Raw genomic sequence first — 23,647 nt, forward strand, 5'->3', positions numbered from 1 at the left:
TTTATCCTTTTTAGAGGATATAAAAGGTAATCCTTTTACCAGACCCTTACTTGCTAGTTTGCTTAGGTTTTTGAAATTTAAGTGAGCCAACATTTTATGCCACAACCAACTACTTCCTTTGTTGATTTTTGAAAATAAATATAATTTTGAATGTTCATTTTCTTCTTTGAAATCAAAGTAGTAAATTGATTTTCTTATTCTTTTGTCACTTAAATATATTTTGTTATCATCCATACCTATTAGCAAGCATTTTTCTGGTAAAAATGTTACCTGAAAACCTTTGTCACAAAATTGACCACAACTCAGCAAATTATACTTTAAGCCTTCAACATAGACTACTCTTTCAATGGTAAAACATCCATACCTGATACATCCGTATCCCATGATCCTCTCTTTCACTCCATTTCCAAAGTTCACCATTTTACCCAGCTTTGAGACAAAGTTGCTGAGCAAGTTCTTATCCCCACTCATGTGCTTGGAGCTTCCTAAGTCGCAGTACCAGATCTGCTGCACATGATGGTCCTGAAATGGAATGGTTAGAGGGTTTTAGGTACCCAGGCATGCTTGGGTACACTTTCTGATGGAATTTTAATTTTATTATTTCTTTTTAATGACCTTTCATCAGAATTTCTGTTATATGCTGAGCCATTAACAAAATTTTTGTTTTTCTTTAGGAGATGTTGTTGAACAAGCTTCAGTATGTCAACACACATACAAGATTCATAAGAAACTTCTGATGTTCCTTCTTGTGATGGAATGATCGGATAATTTTGAAAAAATGAGTGATCAGCCTCTGGAGTTTTTACAAACTCTTGATTGTATTCACTTCTTTTTGGTTCAAAGTTTGGCTTATCATAGGAATAATCAGAACATGTTGATTTGCAAGTTTCAGAATCAGATTCTGATGTAAATTTTTCAGAAATCTGTTGAGTTGCTTTTACAAAGACAGTGGGTTTGCTGTTACTTGTTCTTACATAACCCAAACCCTCTCCTTTGTTCTTTGGAGTGGACTCTATGAAATTTATGAATTCTTTTGCTTCTTGAAAACCTCTTACATTAATTTCTTTATCATTGATTTTCTTGTAAAGATCTCTTCTTTCATTTTCATAGAACTTTATTTTAGCTCTTTGATCTAAACTTTGTTCTATAGGTAATTGGTTTTCAAGAATAATTTTATTCAAGGTCCTCTACAACTCATCAGATTTTTTACCATCTGATTGATGTTTAACTTGCAGGTTTAAAAAATCTGACATGAGCTCATTTAGCTTGTGTTCAAGATCAAGATTGTCTAAACTTACCTGTTATCCTGAAGTTTCTAGTATGCCTTCCGAAAGTGCCATGAGACAGAAGTTGGCCATTTCTTCTTCTTCTTCATCAAAAGAGTCATCAGATAGCCATGTATCTGTCCCAGCAATTAAGCTGACTTGTTGTTGTTGCTTCTTAGCTTCCTGAAGCTTCTTTTCATAGTAAGCAACATCTTTCAGCTTCTTGGTCTTGCATTCTGATGCATAATGACCTTTTTGCTTGCACTTGTAGCACACCACCTCAGCCTTCCCTTTATCCTTAGATCTAACTTCTTCTTTAGATCTACCATCCATCCTCCCTCTATCACTCCTCTTGTATCTCTGGCCTCCTCCCCTCAACCCTGCTCAAATGTTTTGGTGAGCAGTGCTATAGCTTCAGCAAAAGCTGAAAAATCTGATGATGTGTCAGAAGTTTCAAAACTCTGGCTGTTTGAAGGTTGTGGATCATTGGAAGTTGTTGGTCTTTGTGGGTTTGAGATAAGGGCTAAAGATCCCCCTCTTTGAATGGTTTCTTCAAATATTTCTTCCTCTATGGGGATCAAGATGCTGTATAAGTCATGAAGACTCATGTTTCCTAGATCTAAGGTTGAGGACAAAGTCATTGTTAGACTCCTCCATTCTCTAGGCAAAGCATCAAGAAATTTTATGTTTCTTTCATCATTTGATTTAGTTATACCAAATTTCTTTAGCTCGTTTAAAAGTTTTGTGAACCTTTGATATGTGTCATTTAACTTTTCATTAGGTAAACTTTTAAACCTTTCATAAGATGAGACGTTGTTTGTTCTCCTATTTCTTCTCATCCTTTCTCCTCTTTCACAAAGATTTTCCAACTGATCCCATATTTCCTTGGCTGATGCACAAGCATCAACTTGTGAAAATATGTCATTGGGGATGGCCATTAATAAGAGTGATTTTGCTCTTTCATCCCCAGCTACCTTTTCCTTGTCTTCCTCACTCCAAAGTATTTTACTTTTAGGAGCTCGAGAGGCAGGGATAGCAGGTAGTTGGTCAGTTGCTGGAATTGCTGGTATTTCAGTCATTGGTATATGTGGACCCCTTTCAATGGATTGAAACAGAACTCAGTCATGACCATTAAGGAAATTGACCATCCTGATTTTCCATTGGGGGTATTCCTCTCTGACAAGAGTCGGAGGTTTGGACATAGAACCAATGTTAAAAGCATTATTCCAGGATTGAATGCTGGCCATATTTAGAAAAAGAAGATGAGCGATTGACCGTTTGAAAATAATTTATTCAATCGGCTCTGATACCAATTGTTGGACCTAGTTCGGCCTTAACAACTTCTTTTTACGTAATATGGCAAGTGATTTCAGTATATGTGAAAAAGATGTGCAGAAATGGAAATCAGACTTTCAAGAAACAAGACCTACAGAATTATCAAGTTTATATCACTTTGAAACAAAAATAGTTTAACAAGGTGATTGTAAGATTATTATCTAATACAAATGAATCTTGAATTCTATGGGTGAGAAGAGCAGTGGAGTTTGGGTGTTTGTATGTGAATGCTAAGCTTCAAACTCAAATATCTTCTGCCTCTCGAGCCTTCTACTTATAGAAGGCTGTGTACATGAATAAACAATTTGTTTATTCATGCAATAAGTCCTGCATAAAGTAGCAATTTGACATATTCACTGAATCCAACGTTCAAGTTGCATTTGTAATCATGATAACCAATAATGTCATGCTTCGGTCATTGGTGGCAGGATAGAGTTGTGATTTTAGACAAGTGGGGTTTTCATCAGAATTTCTAATAAACCACTTCATCAGAAATTCTGGTGAACAAATCATTTGAAAGTCTGATGATCAGAATCGTCAGAAACTGATGACATTTCATCAGAAATATCATCAGATCTAATGACCTTCTCTGATAATCCAAATCAACTCTTGATCAACTTGTGATTCTTTGAAGTAGATACTTTGTATTTCTGTTGTCCCATCTGATCTTCTTCTTCTTGTTGTGATCTTTAGGACTGTTATCTTTTCAGAGATCCAGTTGATTGAGATTTTCTTCAATACTTACAAATAAAGTTTCCTAACAAACGTGAAGTCTTATCATGTTGAAGCAAAATGAATATGTTTTCTTTAATAGCTTGCTGGAGTAAACTAATCATCATCTTTTCTGCTTTGTACATGTCTCGTTCTTTATCCGTAAATTCAGAAAACTTTTTCTCAACTCCCAAATCTGTACGTGGTAGTACATACTTTTTCTCAATACACTCCCAAGATCTCAAATGATTAGCTTGAACCCAATTTTCAAACCTATCTTTCCAACCGTAATATTCCTCAATGCCCATAGGCTTCGGGGGTTTTTGCATTGTTCTGGTTTCATTTTCCATGTTCATGCTTTGAGCAATGGCAGTCGAAGTAGTCGGGGCTGTAGCAAATGCGTTATAGAATTCTTCTTCCATGATTCGAGAACAAATATTTCCAAGATAGACACTTTCAAACGAAATCAACCTGAAAATCAACACTCAAACAAAATGATGAGTTCAAACGAAATACCAATTCACACGAGATGAATTTTCCCACGAAATGAGTGGTTTCGTGCGAAATACTCAAACAAATGATGATTTCGTGCGAAAACAACTCAAACTTCAAACGAAAAGATGGTTTCGCGCGAAATAGGATCACTTTGGTACGAAATAGTGATTTTGTACGAAATTACTGCACACACAAAATAATGGTTTCATGCGAAATCAACCTACTTCTCACACGAAATACTGATTTCGTGCGAAATACACAGCAATTTCAAGCGAATCAAATCTCAAAGGTGATTTCGTGCGAAATTCAGTCACTATTTCGTGCGAATTACTGCTGATGTCAAATTGATCAAGTTTTAAGTTGATTTTGATTCTGAAACTTTCAAGGGTTTGTTAAAACAGTATTGCGCGTATAATGTGAGAAAATCAGTCCATTTTGACCGTGAAAACTAATTCAATTTTAAAAAGAAGATGTAGAAATCAGAAATTGCAGCTGAATTGGTATGAACTCTTCCTCCTAAGCTCTGATACCACTTGTAGGATCGTTTGCAAACCCAAATGAGTCGATCAGAAGAGTTTTTACTCAATACAAAAGGCGGAAACAGTCGTATTGAGGTAATTCAACTAGATATACACTTTAAATGTCTTCTTGACTGATTTGACAAAGTTATACAGCGAGTTGACACTTCGGCAGCACTTCGGCTCTCAAACCAGAAAGTTACAAATGCCAAGACACATCACATATATATAGGCATGGATTTCGTGCGAAATGACCCAAGAGTTCATTTCGTACGAAATCAGCAAATGCTATTTCCTACGAAATGACTCTTTGTCATTCGTGCGAAATCACTTTCATACACTATTTCACGATTTTCGTGTCCTGATCTATCTATACATTTACAAGACTCGATACAAGACGAAGTCGACAGACGTATGCACCAACAATTCACCATAGTTTCTCTATCCATGTCTTAATAATTAAAAAAAAATACATTTATTCTTAAAAGTTGAAGACCAATTAAAAATCCCTCACATCTTGTTCTTTATATTTAATGATGATGAATCTATATACTTACAAAATCACTTTTCATTCTATAAAATTGTTCTCTATTTTAGAGAACCAGATGTAGCATGTAAATACAAGAATCTATTATTTTTATTCCTAATACAGACATAATGTGTGAATAGAGAAGCTGATGTGAATGCTCTAATTGTGTTTTAGCTCTTTTCTTCACAATTTATAGATAGAGAGCAAAATAGAAAAGGAGACCTTTTTCTATAAAATTTGTTTATTTTTAAAAAACCTCACACATCATATTCCCTATCTCTAGCTTTATCTTTTTCCCGAATACTTTTTTTTCTCTTTTTTATACACTCACAACAAATTATATAGGCTTGGATTTGAGCCTCTAAGAGCATTACATCCCCTCCACCATTTTCTACCCTATAATTTAACTAAAAATCTTAATTTTAAAAATTTATGTCACTTTAAAAAGCCTCCCGCATCCTATCCACCATTTTTATCTTTATCTTACTCACAAACACTTATTTTGTTATATTTCGCGTTTTTATACACTTACAATAATTTGATAATTTGATGTAAAATGAATAGTGTTATAAATACAGATATATTCCCTCCTAATTCTCCTCCTAAGTTGTTATATTTTCAATTACATTTTGACTACATCACTGTATATATATACTAGATTATTAGACCAGTGTACTACACGGATTTAAGGATATAAATTTATAAATTATTTAAATTTATATTTTCTTCAAAAATTTACATAAGTGACTTTTTTACCATAGATGACGCAACAATTAGTCATGTGTAAAAAGCGAATCTTTTAGAAACAAACCAACTTTACATAGAAATTGTTCTATACTTTTATTTATCGTCATGGCAAAACATAAGGCGAGAGGAAACTGTCTTCTTTACCATTTAAATGCAATCCTTCTATTTGGCGGTATTAAACGAAATCTAGGGATAAACGTTCAAGTGCCACTATTACTTCCGGATAATATGAGTGCCTCAATAACCTGATCACCCAGTGATTGGACCTGTAGTCGAGTTCCATTACATAAACTATTATATCGATCAATATTTCTTGATAACGTCACTGGAACACTGACCTTTGGTAATTAGTGGTTTGGCAATCCTAAAAATATAACTCCATTTAGGACATACGGTGAGTATAGACTTGCATCAAAATTGTTATGAAGATATTCTATCCTTAAACTTGTTTATTACACGAGTCTAATAACATTAAAAGTGTTTTCAAAGCACGGAAGTAAACCGGTTTTCAAATATCGGATTAACCTATTCTTTACCATTTTTATTATTATAATATAAAATTATAATTTATTTAATAGATGTTTTAAATATATAGTAAAAATAACTCATTTTAAAGAATAAGAAGATGTTGTCACTTTGACATTATTTGAAATTGTTTATTATAAGTAGAGTTGTTACTAATAAATAACTATATATTTTAGACAAGTCAAAAGTAAATAATCATTATCTAAGTAAACAATAAAATATTTGTTAGTATTAAGTTGCAAAGGATTTTTTATTGTTTTGTATTAATAATAATAATAATAATAACAATAATAATAAAAATAATAATAATAATAATAATAATAATAATAATAATAATAATAATAATAATAATAATAATAATAATAATAATAATAATAATAAATTGAATGAAAGAATGCCATGTGACATTAAGTAGGCTCTTGTTTTAACATAAGAATGCCATGTGGCATTAAACATACTTTTTTTATTAGTATTAGATATGTGGTTGATAAATGAAAGATAACACACTTCTCATTTTTCAATTATTTCTCTCACGTTATCAGCACGAGACTTTCCGCTGAGATTTACCGGCCATCATATCAAATCGTTGATGTAACTTGCAACGGGTAGCAGTGCCTCAATCCGCAGACCATAACACATCTGGAATAAATCTTCAGTCCCTCATAATCCTATAATCCTGGTACACATCATCACAATCTCTCATACCACGTACACCAATTTCAAGTTTTTGGAACATCTACATATATACAAAACATGGATACGCAAACTTTCAATTTTTTCCAAGTGATATTTTTAGTAAAAAAAAATTATTTCCTTCTACGTTGCGCACTTTTTCCACACAGTAACGATGCCATTGATATTTGTATCCGCTTTTAGAATGCCTAAATTAGGATTTTTCTCTAACAATTTTAGAAATCAACATAGGGTTTTTCATTCAGTACTTACAAAAACAACAATCACAAAATCGATTAAATGTTTTTCCCTATCAAACAACCGCCAAGAACAACAAACTGAAAAAAAACACAACTAAACGAGCGATAAGACACTAAAAACTGACGTGGAAACTTTTCTCCGGTGATTGTTCTCAACCGCCACCCGTTAAAATAAAATCATAGACGACAGTGCGAAAGTGAACGTGTTTACCGGCGGTGTGGTTCTGAACGGTTTAACGGCGGCATGTTCGCCGGAAGGGAATCCGGTGGGTCGGAACGGTTTACCAGCGGTTGGTGTAACCTTCTCTCTCTTAAGGGTGATAAGAATGGAACTTGACGGTTAAAACATCATTTTTTTCTCTCTCTCTTAATTGCAAACTTTGAATGACATACGACTATAATACTCTAATATATTATGTTGATGATTATATAACATATAATATTACATAAATCTATCTATCAATATTTTCTATAAAAGGAGAAATCCAAGTGACATAAGAATAGCTGATGTGTCAGCTTGAGAGCATGTCCAACAAGGCTTTTCTTATGTCATTATTACATCATAAAGCCTAATATATAAATCACTTTAATTTGATTTCAGACCACTGTCTTGTGTATTCAAATGGTCTGGCCCTGTAACATCCCAAAATTTACAAACCTTATGAAATGAGTAAACGAAGTATCCAAGTTATTTTTTTTACCAAACTGCATCGGTTGAGGACGTTAGACTCACAAGCTGTGACTTATAATGGAGATAACTAGTTCAAGGGTTCGGATGTCATTATTTGAAACGACGTTATGTAGCTTTTGGAACAAGTTATATAAAGTGAATATTGGAGGGGCCAAAGTGCAATGCTAGAATTCTTAAAACTGTATAATTAACAAACCCTAAGCCATGTGGCTGGGTTATTTACAGCAGAAGAAATTCGAGAAAGAAAGGACATCAGATAGGAGGAAGAAGGCGACGGGTAAGCCGTGACGAGGAGTTCGGTTCGATCGTGCTTATTCGGCGTTTGGCTTCGGGTTTCAGGTAATCCCCGTGTCCATTCTCACCTGTTTTTATTCGGTTTTGTTTTCGAATTCTAGGGTTTTAAGATGTGTACGTGTTGAGGAAGAAGAAGAGGATGGTGATTGCGGGTCGGTTATAGTGAGTGGTTCTGACGGTCGTGGAACGATGATAGTGAAGATGGTCTCTAGAAGTGATGTTGGTGTTAGCGGTTACCGTTATTTTTGGCTACGGTATAGGTTGATGGTGGCCGATGGTGATTCTGGTAATGGTTATAGAGAAGGTGGGGGTGCGTCGTGATCGGCGAGGACCACAACTACGGTGGGAGTTGGTGACTACAGTAGTTCTGGTTCCTCCGGTTTGAGTTCGGGTTGAATTCTGGTGCAACGGCAGAAGTTGTGTTTGGCGGTGGTCACTATGAGCAGAGGATGGTGCTCGGGTGTGAGGCGGGCGAAGGTGATTGAGAGGTTCGATGACAAGGGCGTGGTGATGCTTTTTGACATCGAGATAGAATGCGGTTGTGAACCGCGATGGCCATGGCGGAGTTCTACAGCCGTTTATGTGAGGGGTTCAGGTGAGTTAATGAAGGAAGATTAGGTTCAGTTACGGGCAGATGACGGTTGTGGCCGTGAGGGTGAGCATTGGTGGTGCGATGGCAGCGCGGTGACGACTATGATACACGGCTGTGCGAGTGGAGGTGGTTGCGTTATGGTAGGTGTGTTTTGTGGCGTTGATGTTAAATGTTTTCTGGGGTTTGTCTAAGGTTGTTTAGGAAGAGGATGGAATGTGACGCATAGATGAGTAGTAGATATGCGTGAAGTTTTTAGAGTATTTAATATGTAATGTTTGTTGCATGAAAGTTGATGACCTATTGTAATATTTTAAAATTTGTAGGTGCATGAAACTGTGGATGAAGATGGTTTATACAATAGTGTATACGTATGCATGGAACTTTAGAATTTACTATGGCATGATGCTAAAAATGGTGCATGGTGTTAACATTATATGTAGCCATAATCTCAACCTTTCCCTTTTATGAAGTTTGACCCAGTGTGCATGAATAATTAGTAGGCTATTGCATGGGGTATTTGAAGAGGAGGTGATGGTCGTGAATGGGAACCCAAAGCAGGTTCGCGGGCTCAAACATGTCGAGGGCGGTCCGACTTGCATTATAAGTGCCATTGGAGTTGGCGAGTAGTTGGAGTCGTTGGGTTTCGAACTCGAGAGACAGACGAGTAGCTGCGGGGAAATTGTGAAGCTTCGCAACCTGTGAGTTCTTGAGCCTACTCTTTTAAATGTTTTTAAATCTTTCGGGCTAATGTGCATGCTAAACTCGTATGATTATTTTTATGAAAGAAGTTGTGAAGTTCTTTTTACAATTTAAAAAAAAATCATTTTTTTACTCGTATGCTTTTTAAGGATAAATTGTGAGTACGGTTTTATGTTTTTATATACCTATTCGTGTGAAGGCAATTATTGATCAGAATAATATATATACTCATATTTATATATGTTTACATATATATAAGAATAAATTTATATAGATATATTGTTATATAAATACTCGAGTTTATGAGGGAATATAAATATTTATGAGGTGTGTGGTTACGAAGGTACATGTATGATGGTTGAAGAATATATATACACACGTATGTATTTAAGTGTAAGTTCATGATGCCCTTTATTTAATGTCTTAAAGTTTAAGGGCTTATAGGCATGCTGGATGTATTAAATTGTTGACAAACTTCTAAGATGTTTGTATAGTTACTTTGAATCTACATATTAACTAAACATGAGGATTATTTTCTTGCTCAATTTATGTGCTAGCATGTGATGTGTTGGGTCACGTCACATCCAGGTCGAACAGAGGAAGTCCCCTAACAGTTTATCTGTCCTTGGGGCAAGAGGAAGTCCCCTAGCAGTTTACCTGCTCTTGGGGCAAGAGGAGAAGAAAAATTCCTTTATCCCTTACTTTGTGTTTGGGATTTAAGGTGAGGAGATCTGTGTTGTGTGTTTGACCCATTAAAGATGAATTTGTAGATAAAATAAATATATTTATTGATGATCATGATGTAAATTATAATATTGCATTAATCTGTATGTGAATATGAATGTGAATGTGTAGGTTTTGGGTATTGCCATGACTGGGTTCGAAAAGTCCCCTAACTGTTTAGTTGACCTATGTGGGAAGAAGTAGTCCTCGCAGCTTAACAGTCCTTGGGGCAGAGGAAGTCCCCTAACCGTATCTATCTGTCTTGGTGGGAAGACCCCTCACAGTTTAGAGATCCTTGGGGCGAAAAGGGTCCTTTTTCCTTACTTTGTGTTTGGCTTTAAAGGTCGAGGAGACCCATTGTTATGTGCTTGACCCATTTGAATGGATATCTGAAGTTATCTTAAAGAATGTTTTAAAGAAGTTTATGTTTATTTAAGATGATGAGATGAAAATATTTTACAACTATTTTATTGTATTACAATATTAAAAAAAAAACTTGAATTCACTCAGCCTAGCTGACTTTTGCATGCATGTTAGATTGATTTTAGGTTAGCTGGATGAACGATGACCTCTTGGATGTTGCATGAAGCTACCCGACATTTGAAGATGGCATTTCTAGTTGAAGACGATGCTATAATAAATAAAATTTAAACATGAAAATTTTGTATTTTTAGTTTGGATGCTTCCCATGATTGGGAATTTGACTTAGATGTTTTCCGCTGCGTATTCTTCAAATTAAGAAAATGATAATTAAAAGTTTTCAAGTGTTTGGATTGTTTATGCAATGATGTCCCAACTGTGAGATACCCGGATTTTAGGATCTTACAAGTTGGTATCAGAGCCATAGTTCGAGAGATTCGGGCATCCTTAATGCCTGGACTCGAACTGAGAATGGGATCAAAGCTAGAAATGCCAATACGGGTAGCCGCACACCAAGAGGTACTCTTTACTGTATTGAAGTTTGGTTATATTTTTTTTCACTGAATGCTTAATGACATTTGGTGATTGGTTGGAATTTTAATATATAATTTGTTAGATGGATTGTTAGTTCCTCGTACTCGAAGGTGTGAGGGAACTAATGTTTTTATTAATCACAGAATGTGCTAGATGGAATGCTAATATCCTTACGCTTCAAAGTATGTTAGGATGTTTTTTCCTTTGAATGCTTAAAGACATGATGTGCTACGTAGAATGCAGTGCTTTCATGCTTTAAAGTATGCATTGATGTTTCTCGTCGAGTGTTTAATTGCATCATATGGTAGATTGAATGTTAATGCCCTTGTGTTTTGGAGGTAGGACAGGATGCCTTCCTAGTATAGTTAATTTCTTGATTCATCGGATAGAATGTTAATGTATTTATGCTTGAAATATGGTAGGATGTTTTTCTTGAGTGTCTATTTGCATTATGTGGATGGTAAAACACTAGTGTGACCATGACGGGAAATGTTTAGATCATTCGCGTTGACATGGACAACCGATAGCACTTGATCAACGTTATTGGTGGTCTATTTTTACTTCCCATGTTCTAAATGATGATCTGGAATGAATCATGCAAATGTTTCTGCCTTGGGTGGGTGGTTAATCACGGGTGATAGTGGCATCATGCCTTTATACGAGAGTGCATTGTACCACCATCCATTAATTAATGATGGGAGTCGTTTATGAGTCTTGCTACATGCATTCTGTGATTTAGACGTTGGTGTGTATGTATATGGTTGTTACCGGATTATGTGTAGCTATACGTGGCTATGTGGCAAAGCTTGAATAGCTTGATTTTGAATTAGCATAATCTTTGAAATAGTATAACGGTCATTGTCGACCAATTTATGTGGCTAGACTAGTATAGACATAGCTTGTGATTTTTCTGTACTTATGGTCTTGATTGTACCTTGAGCATGTATGATGTTTAGGAGAAGGATATTTTATAATTACTTTAATGAAACTTATAGAAACTGTGAAAAACGTGTCTAGCCTGGGCATTGAGTCGAGTATGTTGATTGGTACGACCCATGAAGGGTACGATCGTGTGAACCCTTATATGGGTACAATGGTGACAACTGATAACAACCACAAATGAGGTATATGTGTTTCCCTAGGTTTAGAGTTCGAAAGTATGATGTATGAGGTCAGTAGCTATGGTTACCCCTCCGTGAATGTTCTGTTTTTCAATGTTATTGTGTGTTAGGGGTATGGTATACTTCCCTTAAGGGTCTTGTTTAAGACACGTGTATTGATTATTGGAGTATGCCTTATTGTTCACGCCCTAGTGGTAAGTTGATAGAATTGGAATACAAGAAATAGCCTTGCCTTTTGGGATAAGTGTCTTAGTGATCGATTGCTTAAAGACAAGATGTAAGGTGTAGTCACGCTTGTTTGTTTTCTCGGTGACGTGTACTTATATGCGTTGTTGTTGCACAATAGGACGTGTGGTTGTAACTTGAGTTACAAATGTTGGTGTAGATCGTACCTCGCGCTTGCACTTGCGACCAACAATGTTACCATGGAGGAAGTGTAACAACACTATGGGATGCAACGCCTAGTGATGGTGCAATCCGACGATTTGAATAAGAATGGATTCATGTAGAAGTCCTATTCGTCACATGTTACGGATGTTTAGACGCGTGGGGTTGCTTGACGAAGGAGTATTGGTAATGAATGCTAGGGCTTTCGATAACTGGGAACCTCAAAGATTGTTAGGCCGATTGTGGACATAGTGTGCCCCACTTCCAAGTACTGTAAACCGTGACAACGCATCGGGAGGTCCTCAGATTACCAAGATCAGAGACAACATCGACACGACTATCGGAGTTATCGGTGGGACATGGCAAGTGTGTTGACGAGCAGGCGATAGTTACCAAACTTGATGGCACTAATGATGTTATAAAAACAAGGTAAGTGATGTTGAAGTGACAATATAGATTGAGATTAAGGCGACTGGTTTTTACCGATGGAATCTTTGTATGGAGCTCAACGCGGTCACGTATAGTTACAAATGAGGAGAGATACAAATCGTGAGCTAGGAAGGCTACACGAGTACAGGATACATAAAAAGTTGTATAAGTGAACACTACGAGTTGCGAAGTTACGGTAATGTAGAAGGCTCCTTCGACTATTGCCTGTGGCGATTTGATTAAAGATAGAGGTGACACCCATGATTTTTATAGTGACAGGTGGTGTCACGCTAAAATGTGGATGTGAAGATTCGAGGTGGTGAATACGAATGGTCGTAGGAGAGAAGGATTCGAGGACAAATCCTCTTTTAAGGGGGTAAGACTTGTAACATCCCAAAATTTACAAACCTTATGAAATGAGTAAACGAAGTATCCAGGTTATTTTTTTTTACCAAACTGCATCGGTTGAGGACGTTAGATGCACAAGCTGTGACTTATAATGGAGATAATGTCACACCCCCAAAATCCACCCGCGGATAACACCCGCTTCGGGGGCGTGACTGACCATGATCCAGCCACCAATTATACTAAGCATTGGTTAATATTAAAGTAATACTTGCTAACCATAAAAATTAGCAAATATCAAGTTCAGAGTTAAAGGTTTTAAAGTTTAAACAGTAACAAGTAGCGGAAGCATAATTAAATAGTTTTTAAACAGTGTTCATAAGGTAAGCATAATAAATGCCCAACACACGGGCAGACGACCACTACACATCCCAAGTAGCTGCTCCAGTCACTGGCCACCTGCAAAGCATGCAGTAAAGGGGTCAACAATAATGCTGAGTGACTTCACTAGTTGTCCAGTTTTAATTACCAAAAACTCGTTTCACCAGTTAATTTATCCGTTTATACATGCCATGGGGAGCTACCCCAAAAGTTAGCGACTAAACTGTTTTTCCAATACCGAACACTAGGTAACCGAATGCGTTTCCGCAGGATGCCCCGATGTCAATGTTCTATCATCATTGACGGATGCCTGAGTACATTAGTTCACGACCGATCCCATACCATGGCACGGTGTGAGGCTGGTAAGACCTAAATAGCGCTATCAACTAATAACCCGTTCGCCTGGCACCGGCGACTAATCGGTATTATGTAGTAGGGACTTGAGTGATAGAGTTGCGTTTAGTGCCGTTGATTGCATTCCGTATAAACAGTAATTAACTAAAAAGGTTTCCCAATACAAGGGAAGATTAAGTAAGTTTGTTCCCAATAACTAGGGAAGGAATGTAGACGGTATCCCCTTTACAAGGGGATAGGGTTGCTTTAGTCTCGTGTCCCAAACCACCGGGACGCATGCTTTTAAGTTGTGAACTCACCTTGGGTTGCTCGGTATGATACGTTACTTGGTTAAGCTCGTTGGTTACCACGTCCTAGCATGGTTACCAAGTATGGGTCAAGTCGGGTACAAGTAAGCACGTATAGCATGCACGTATACAAACAGTAACATATATACAGTAGCAGATCAAAATGAAGTCCAGTCAATAGGAGGCCCAACAGTTGAAGCCCAAACAACAAGACAGACAGTCAAGCCCAATAACATAAAACAGCCCAGTCGAAACTAAGGTGGTTGCGACTCGCAACCGAGGTTGCGACTCGTAACTGCGGTCTCGGTCCGTCACGTTTTGGTTACGACTCGTAACCGGAGATTGCGACTTAGCAGGTGTGGTTGCGACTCGCAACCAGGTTTGATGGTGCTGATTGCGACTCGCAACTGGGAGGTTTCGACCGGTCATGCGTGGTTTCGAGTAGCAACCAAAGGTTGCGACTCGCAACCGTGACAACGTGCATGGCAATCCCTTCTAGAACCTGCAGTGTACGACCCAATGGAATTGCTATTTCATGTAAATGTTGTACTATGCCACTAAACATGTTTCTTGGTCGGTTTTGTGCACATTTTAGATCAAAATCAGCAGATTCAAAACTTTTTAGCAACATTCAAGCTGTTCATCATATGTTCATCAGCCATAATCAAATTTCATTCATAAACAACCCAAAATCCTGTTTAAAACTCCTACTTATTTTTCAGACAAAATCATAAACAAGATTAAACCCAAACATGCATTTTAATAGCCACAATCATGAACATTAACTAACAATCAAGCATAAAACTTTTAACATCATCGGATAGCAAAACCCATCAACTTAAACAATATAACACTTCCTATCTTGGTCCGAAACATCTAACCAAAACCAAAACAAACCACAAACCGGATATCATAACAACAAACATCATAAACATTCACAACAAACATCATCAAGTAGCCACCTTCCTTAGCATATTTATGAACATACAAGCCTAATATTCATACTAAAACCTCTAATCACATCAACAAGCATAAAACCATAGCAATCATCAACAATCATGAACATAAAAACACTAACCGGTTACTCGGGGTTGAGAGAAAAGGGGTGTTCGGGTGGTCTCTTGGTTCGGCCGATCTTCTTTGTTGATAGCTCACTTGATCCGAGAGATATGAAGGAATGGGGAGATGATTTTGGTTGCTAGAAATTTAGGGTTTTAGGGTTTAGTGAAGAAGATGAGAGGAGAGTGTGAGAAGAGAGTGTGTAAAATGATTAAGGGAGGTGGGGTTGGGTTTATATAGCGTACCGAGTTGGGTTAGGGGGATTTCGGATTGGGTTTCTCGGTCACAAGGCCCAACCGGCCCAATTGCTATTGTTCACTCGAGACCATTCCGGGTCTCGAGTCGGGTCGAGGTTTCGGTTCACATATATATAACACATATATATATATACATACACATAAGTAAATCGGCATATAACACATAATAACAAATAGTTTTTCATACACTTTTACTGTTAGTCGATTACGTACACGTTTGTTACATCGAAAGGTTATCCGGAAAGATCCGAGGTGTCACATTATCCCCAAGTTTTAGGAACTTTCGTCCCGAAAGTTAAGGCAGCCACTGTCAAGCTAGTGTGAGTGAAAGCGTTTCAACGGGGTGTCACATCATCCCCCCGTTAGTTTGGAATTTCGTCCCGAAATTCGTTCGTAGCTTCAGTGCTGGGGTTTTCGTTAGGGAACAGCTGGGGATATTTGTGCTTCATCTGGTCTTCCCGCTCCCAGGTATACTCTGGGCCACGTCGCGAGTTCCAACGAACTCGTACAAGAGGTATCTGGCTACGTTTGAGGATTTTGATCTCTCGATCAGTGATCTCAATCGGTTCCTCAGTAAAGTGTAGCTGTTCGTCAATCGTTAGTTCCTTAAAAGGAATCACAAGTGTTTCATCCGACAAACACTTCTTCAGGTTGGATACGTGAAAAACGTTGTGTACCGCACTCAGTTCTTCAGGCAGACTCAATCTATAAGCAACCTTACCGATCTTCTCGGTAATTTCGAATGGTCCGATATATCGCGGATTAAGCTTGCCCCGTTTACCAAAGCGAACCACACCCTTCCAGGGTGAGACTTTAAGTAGAACCCGGTCACCGACCTGGAATTCCAATGGCTTCCTACGCTTATCAGCGTAACTCTTCTGACGGTCACGAGCTGCCGCCATGCGTTGTCTGATCTGGGCAATCTTTTCCGTTGTATCCACCACCATCTCTGGGCCCGTGATTTGACTATCACCGATTTCTGCCCAGCAGAGAGGTGACCGGCATTTACGACCGTACAATGCCTCAAAAGGTGCTGCCTGAATACTAGTGTGGTAGCTGTTGTTGTATGAGAACTCTACTAACGGCAGATGCTTCTCCCAGTTCTTGCCAAAATCGATCACACACGCTCTAAGCATGTCTTCTAGAGTTTGGATGGTACGTTCGGACTGTCCATCCGTTTGCGGGTGATAAGCAGTGCTCATATCCAAACGTGAGCCAAAGCATTTGTGCATAGCTTGCCACAATTCCGAAGTAAATCGAGCGTCTCGGTCGGAAATAATTGAGGTTGGCACTCCGTGCCTCGAAACTACTTCCTTTAAGTAAATCTCCGCCAGGGTAGAAAACTTGTCTGTTTCCTTAATAGCCAGAAAGTGCGCGGACTTGGTCAATCGATCTACTATTACCCAAATAGCATCATTTCCGCGTTGAGATCTAGGTAGCCCTGTAACAAAGTCCATGGAAATTTGCTCCCATTTCCATTTCGGGATTTCTGGTTGTTGGAGTAGACCCGCTGGCTTCTGGTATTCTGTCTTGACTCTCGCGCAAGTCAAACATTTGCTGACGTATGTTGCTATGTGGGCCTTCATACCAGGCCACCAATACGTAGTCTTCAAGTCATGGTACATCTTGTCCGAACCAGGATGTACTGAGTAGCGGGACTTGTGGGCTTCGTCCATCACGAGTTCACGTAAACCTCCAAAGAGAGGAACCCAAATGCGTCCTGTTACATAGTAAGCACCGTCTTCTTTCTGTCCTAGTTGCTGTCTCGACCCTCGCAGAGACTCAGCCCTGATGTTTTCCGGCTTCAATGCTTCAACTTGAGCATTTCGAATCTGGGTAGGGAGGTTAGACTGAATGGTAAGTTGCAGTGCTCGCACGCGCTTTGGTGTAGTGTCCTTTCGGCTGAGGGCGTCTGCCACGACATTGGCTTTGCCCGGATGGTATTTGATGGCGCATTCGTAGTCATTCAAGAGTTCGACCCATCGACGTTGTCTCATGTTCAATTCCTTTTGCCTAAAGATATGCTCGAGACTCCTGTGATCGGTGTAAATAGTGCACTTGGTACCGTACAGGTAATGTCTCCATATCTTAAGAGCAAAAACCACTGCTCCTAGTTCCAAGTCGTGCGTCGTGTAGTTCTTCTCATGCGTCTTGAGTTGTCGAGAGGCGTAGGCGATAACTTTCTCGCGTTGCATTAGCACGCAACCGAGCCCATGAATAGACGCATCGCAGTAAACCACAAAGTCGTCCGTGCCGTCAGGCAACGAGAGAATAGGAGCGCTACAGAGGTTATCCTTAAGCCTCTGAAAAGCAGATTCCTGTGCTGTATTCCACTTGTAGGCGACGCCTTTCTGAGTAAGAGTCGTGAGGGGTTGTGCAATCTTTGAGAATCCCTGAATGAATCTGCGGTAGTAGCCCGCCAAACCCAAGAATTGACGAACTTCAGTGGGGGTCTTAGGTGTAGGCCAGTTCTTTATCGATTCGATCTTAGCTGGGTCGACGTGAATTCCGTCCTTATTAACTACATGACCGAGGAAATGGACTTCCCGAAGCCAGAAGTCACATTTAGAGAATTTGGCGTACAGTTGCTCGTTGCGAAGGAGATCGAGGATAAGGCGTAGGTGCTGTTCATGCTCTTCTTGACTTTTCGAATAAATCAGAATGTCGTCGATGAACACAATCACAAATTTATCGAGGTAAGGTTTACATACGCGGTTCATAAGATCCATGAACACTGCAGGTGCGTTGGTCATTCCAAAAGGCATGACGAGGAACTCGTAATGACCATAACGAGTCCTGAATGCAGTCTTGGAGATGTCTTCATTACGAACTCTCAGCTGATGATAGCCTGATCGCAGGTCAATCTTTGAATAGTAGCTCGACCCTTGCAACTGATCGAATAGGTCGTCGATGCGCGGGAGAGGGTAACGATTCTTGATGGTAACCTTGTTCAACTCACGATAGTCGATGCACATTCGGAATGTGCCATCCTTCTTCTTGACAAAGAGTACTGGGGCTCCCCAGGGTGATGAACTAGGACGGATAAATCCTTTATCCAATAGTTCTTGTAGTTGCGTAGAGAGTTCCTTCAGTTCTGCAGGGGCTAAACGGTACGGTGCACGAGCTATAGGTGCTGCTCCGGGAGCTAGCTCGATTTGGAATTCGACCTGACGGTGAGGAGGGAGTCCAGGTAGTTCCTCAGGAAATACTTCGGGATAATCGCGTACTATAGGAAAATCTTCAATCCTCTTTTCCTTTTCGCGAGTATTGGTGACGAGTGCTAGGATAGCGGTGTGCCCTTTCTGTAAACACTTCTGGGCTTTTAGAAGCGAGATAATGCCTGTGACTTCTCCACTTTTGTTGCCTTTGACGATGAGGGGTTGACCAGAACGGCGAGGTATACGAACTGCTTTCTCTTGACAGAGGATCTCAGCACGATGTTTGGATAACCAATCCATACCAATAACAACGTCGAAGCTTCCAAGTTTGACAGGGAAAAGATCGATACTAAACGTATGGCCAGACAATTCTAGGGTGCAGTCGTGGATCACGTGCGTGGCCTCGATGTTCTTACCATTAGCTATCTCGACGGTATGCTTAGAACTTAATAATGCGGGCGAATGCTTAAGTTTCTTACTAATGCGAAGGGATACATAACTGGCATCGGCACCGGAATCAAATAACACAGAAACATAACGATCATCAAGTAGGAACTTACCCGCCACGACGTTGGGATCGTTCCTAGCTTCTCCAGCTCCAATCACGAAAGCTCTGCCCCTTGCATTTCCAGCATTGTTATTCTGCTCATTGTTCCCAGCTCCCTGGTTGTTGTTGCGATTCTGATTCAGTTCAGGGCAATCCTTTCGCATGTGCCCTGTTGCCCCGCATTTAAAACATGCTCTGTTGTTTCCCTGCTGCTGTTGCTGTTGGGGTTGTTGCTGATTCTGCCTTGCCGGGAACTGACTTCTACAATCCTTTGCTTCGTGCCCCATCTTGTGGCATCGCTGACACTGACCCTTGTTGCACGCCCCATTGTGGTGCCTGTTACACTTGTTGCACTTAGGGTAGTTTCCCCGGTAGCCACCCTGTTGCTGAGTGCCTTTGTTGTTGTCAGTTTTCCTTTGCTGAGCTGGGGCTTGAGTAGGGTTAGCATCCTTGCCCTGATTTCCATCCCACTTTCGTTTGCCATCACTAGAAGTTCCTTCCGCAGCACTGATCCTTTTGGGCAACCTGCCCTCTTCCACAGCCTGATCCGTGAGTTTGTGAGCAAGTCGAACGATCGGCTGAATGGTAGTGTGGTTGGCTGAAGTCACGTGGCTTCGAATTTCTGGAGCCAGACCCTTGATGTACAGTTCGATCCTTCGATACATAGGTCGAGACATGTTTGGACAAAGAGCAGCATAGTCATTGGACAGCTTGGTGTAGGCCTCAATCTCTGACCCAACCATCTTGAGTTCATAGTACTCATTCTCAAGCTTGTGGATGTCATCCCGGTGACAGTACTCTTCCTTGATCATATCCTTGAAATCTTCCCACGCAGTAGCGTTTGCAGTCTCCAAACCAAGCATTTGAATTTGCGCTTTCCACCATGAAAGTGCGCTTCCCTCCAGAGTACCAGTAGCAAACTTCACCCAATTAGCAGGGGGACACTCGCAGACAGCGAAAACAGCTTCGACCTTCTCGATCCAGTGCAGGAGTCCTATGGCACCCTCAGTGCCACTGAACGGAAGAGGCTTGCAGTCCATGAAGGTCTTGAAGGTACAGACACGTGGTTGCACAGGTGCAGGCTGACCTATCGGGTGAGCTGCGAAAGCTGCAGCCACAGTGTTGAGCAGGCTAGTGAACTGAGCCTGAGTCATGTTGACGTTTCCTCGTCCGCGTCCACTCATTGTCTTCATAACCAGAAAACATAGTATGAGTGCGTGATAGCGAGAATAAGATAGAAGAGAGAAGATGTATCTATCTAATCAGGCAAACTAGTACGTATAGTAAAGCGGAAAGCATAAGACAATTAAGCAAGTAACTATGGGTCCGAGCTATGAGGTCAGATAAGTCGAGCCTTGTACTTGGAGTGTAGTGTCGTCACGAGTCACGGGTTATAGTCTGGTTTTTTTTTTTTTTTTCCCCTTTTTAAAACCAAGTTCACTATAACCAATGGCTCTGATACCAATCTGTCACACCCCCAAAATCCACCCGCGGATAACACCCGCTTCGGGGGCGTGACTGACCATGATCCAGCCACCAATTATACTAAGCATTGGTTAATATTAAAGTAATACTTGCTAACCATAAAAATTAGCAAATATCAAGTTCAGAGTTAAAGGTTTTAAAGTTTAAACAGTAACAAGTAGCGTAAGCATAATTAAATAGTTTTTAAACAGTGTTCATAAGGTAAGCATAATAAATGCCCAACACACGGGCAGACGACCACTACACATCCCAAGTAGCTGCTCCAGTCACTGGCCACCTGCAAAGCATGCAGTAAAGGGGTCAACAATAATGCTGAGTGAGTTCACTAGTTGTCCAGTTTTAATTACCAAAAACTCGTTTCACCAGTTAATTTATCCGTTTATACATGCCATGGGGAGCTACCCCAAAAGTTAGCGACTAAACTGTTTTTCCAATACCGAACACTAGGTAACCGAATGCGTTTCCGCAGGATGCCCCGATGTCAATGTTCTATCATCATTGACGGATGCCTGAGTACATTAGTTCACGACCGATCCCATACCATGGCACGGTGTGAGGCTGGTAAGACCTAAATAGCGCTATCAACTAATAACCCGTTCGCCTGGCACCGGCGACTAATCGGTATTATGTAGTAGGGACTTGAGTGATAGAGTTGCGTTTAGTGCCGTTGATTGCATTCCGTATAAACAGTAATTAACTAAAAAGGTTTCCCAATACAAGGGAAGATTAAGTAAGTTTGTTCCCAATAACTAGGGAAGGAATGTAGACGGTATCCCCTTTACAAGGGGATAGGGTTGCTTTAGTCTCGTGTCCCAAACCACCGGGACGCATGCTTTTAAGTTGTGAACTCACCTTGGGTTGCTCGGTATGATACGTTACTTGGTTAAGCTCGTTGGTTACCACGTCCTAGCATGGTTACCAAGTATGGGTCAAGTCGGGTACAAGTAAGCACGTATAGCATGCACGTATACAAACAGTAACATATATACAGTAGCAGATCAAAATGAAGTCCAGTCAATAGGAGGCCCAACAGTTGAAGCCCAAACAACAAGACAGACAGTCAAGCCCAATAACATAAAACAGCCCAGTCGAAACTAAGGTGGTTGCGACTCGCAACCGAGGTTGCGACTCGTAACTGCGGTCTCGGTCCGTCACGTTTTGGTTACGACTCGTAACCGGAGATTGCGACTTAGCAGGTGTGGTTGCGACTCGCAACCAGGTTTGATGGTGCTGATTGCGACTCGCAACTGGGAGGTTTCGACCGGTCATGCGTGGTTTCGAGTAGCAACCAAAGGTTGCGACTCGCAACCGTGACAACGTGCATGGCAATCCCTTCTAGAACCTGCAGTGTACGACCCAATGGAATTGCTATTTCATGTAAATGTTGTACTATGCCACTAAACATGTTTCTTGGTCGGTTTTGTGCACATTTTAGATCAAAATCAGCAGATTCAAAACTTTTTAGCAACATTCAAGCTGTTCATCATATGTTCATCAGCCATAATCAAATTTCATTCATAAACAACCCAAAATCCTGTTTAAAACTCCTACTTATTTTTCAGACAAAATCATAAACAAGATTAAACCCAAACATGCATTTTAATAGCCACAATCATGAACATTAACTAACAATCAAGCATAAAACTTTTAACATCATCGGATAGCAAAACCCATCAACTTAAACAATATAACACTTCCTATCTTGGTCCGAAACATCTAACCAAAACCAAAACAAACCACAAACCGGATATCATAACAACAAACATCATAAACATTCACAACAAACATCATCAAGTAGCCACCTTCCTTAGCATATTTATGAACATACAAGCCTAATATTCATACTAAAACCTCTAATCACATCAACAAGCATAAAACCATAGCAATCATCAACAATCATGAACATAAAAACACTAACCGGTTACTCGGGGTTGAGAGAAAAGGGGTGTTCGGGTGGTCTCTTGGTTCGGCCGATCTTCTTTGTTGATAGCTCACTTGATCCGAGAGATATGAAGGAATGGGGAGATGATTTTGGTTGCTAGAAATTTAGGGTTTTAGGGTTTAGTGAAGAAGATGAGAGGAGAGTGTGAGAAGAGAGTGTGTAAAATGATTAAGGGAGGTGGGGTTGGGTTTATATAGCGTACCGAGTTGGGTTAGGGGGATTTCGGATTGGGTTTCTCGGTCACAAGGCCCAACCGGCCCAATTGCTATTGTTCACTCGAGACCATTCCGGGTCTCGAGTCGGGTCGAGGTTTCGGTTCACATATATATAACACATATATATATATACATACACATAAGTAAATCGGCATATAACACATAATAACAAATAGTTTTTCATACACTTTTACTGTTAGTCGATTACGTACACGTTTGTTACATCGAAAGGTTATCCGGAAAGATCCGAGGTGTCACAGATAACTAGTTCAAGGGTTCGGATGTCATTATTTGAAACGACGTTATGTAGCTTTTGGAACAAGTTATATAAAGTGAATATTGGAGGGGCCAAAGTGCAATGCTAGAATTCTTAAAACTGTATAATTAACAAACCCTAAGCCATGTGGCTGGGTTATTTACGGCAGAAGAAATTCGAGAAAGAAAGGACATCAGATAGGAGGAAGAAGGCGACGGGTAAGCCGTGACGAGGAGTTCGGTTCGATCGTGCTTATTCGGCGTTTGGCTTCGGGTTTCAGGTAATCCCCGTGTCCATTCTTACCTGTTTTTATTCGGTTTTGTTTTCGAATTCTAGGGTTTTAAGATGTGTACGTGTTGAGGAAGAAGAAGAGGATGGTGATTGCGGGTCGGTTATAGTGAGTGGTTCTGACGG

This window comes from Helianthus annuus, chromosome 2, assembly GCF_002127325.2.
Source record: "Helianthus annuus cultivar XRQ/B chromosome 2, HanXRQr2.0-SUNRISE, whole genome shotgun sequence".
NCBI classification, from domain to species: domain Eukaryota; kingdom Viridiplantae; phylum Streptophyta; class Magnoliopsida; order Asterales; family Asteraceae; genus Helianthus; species Helianthus annuus.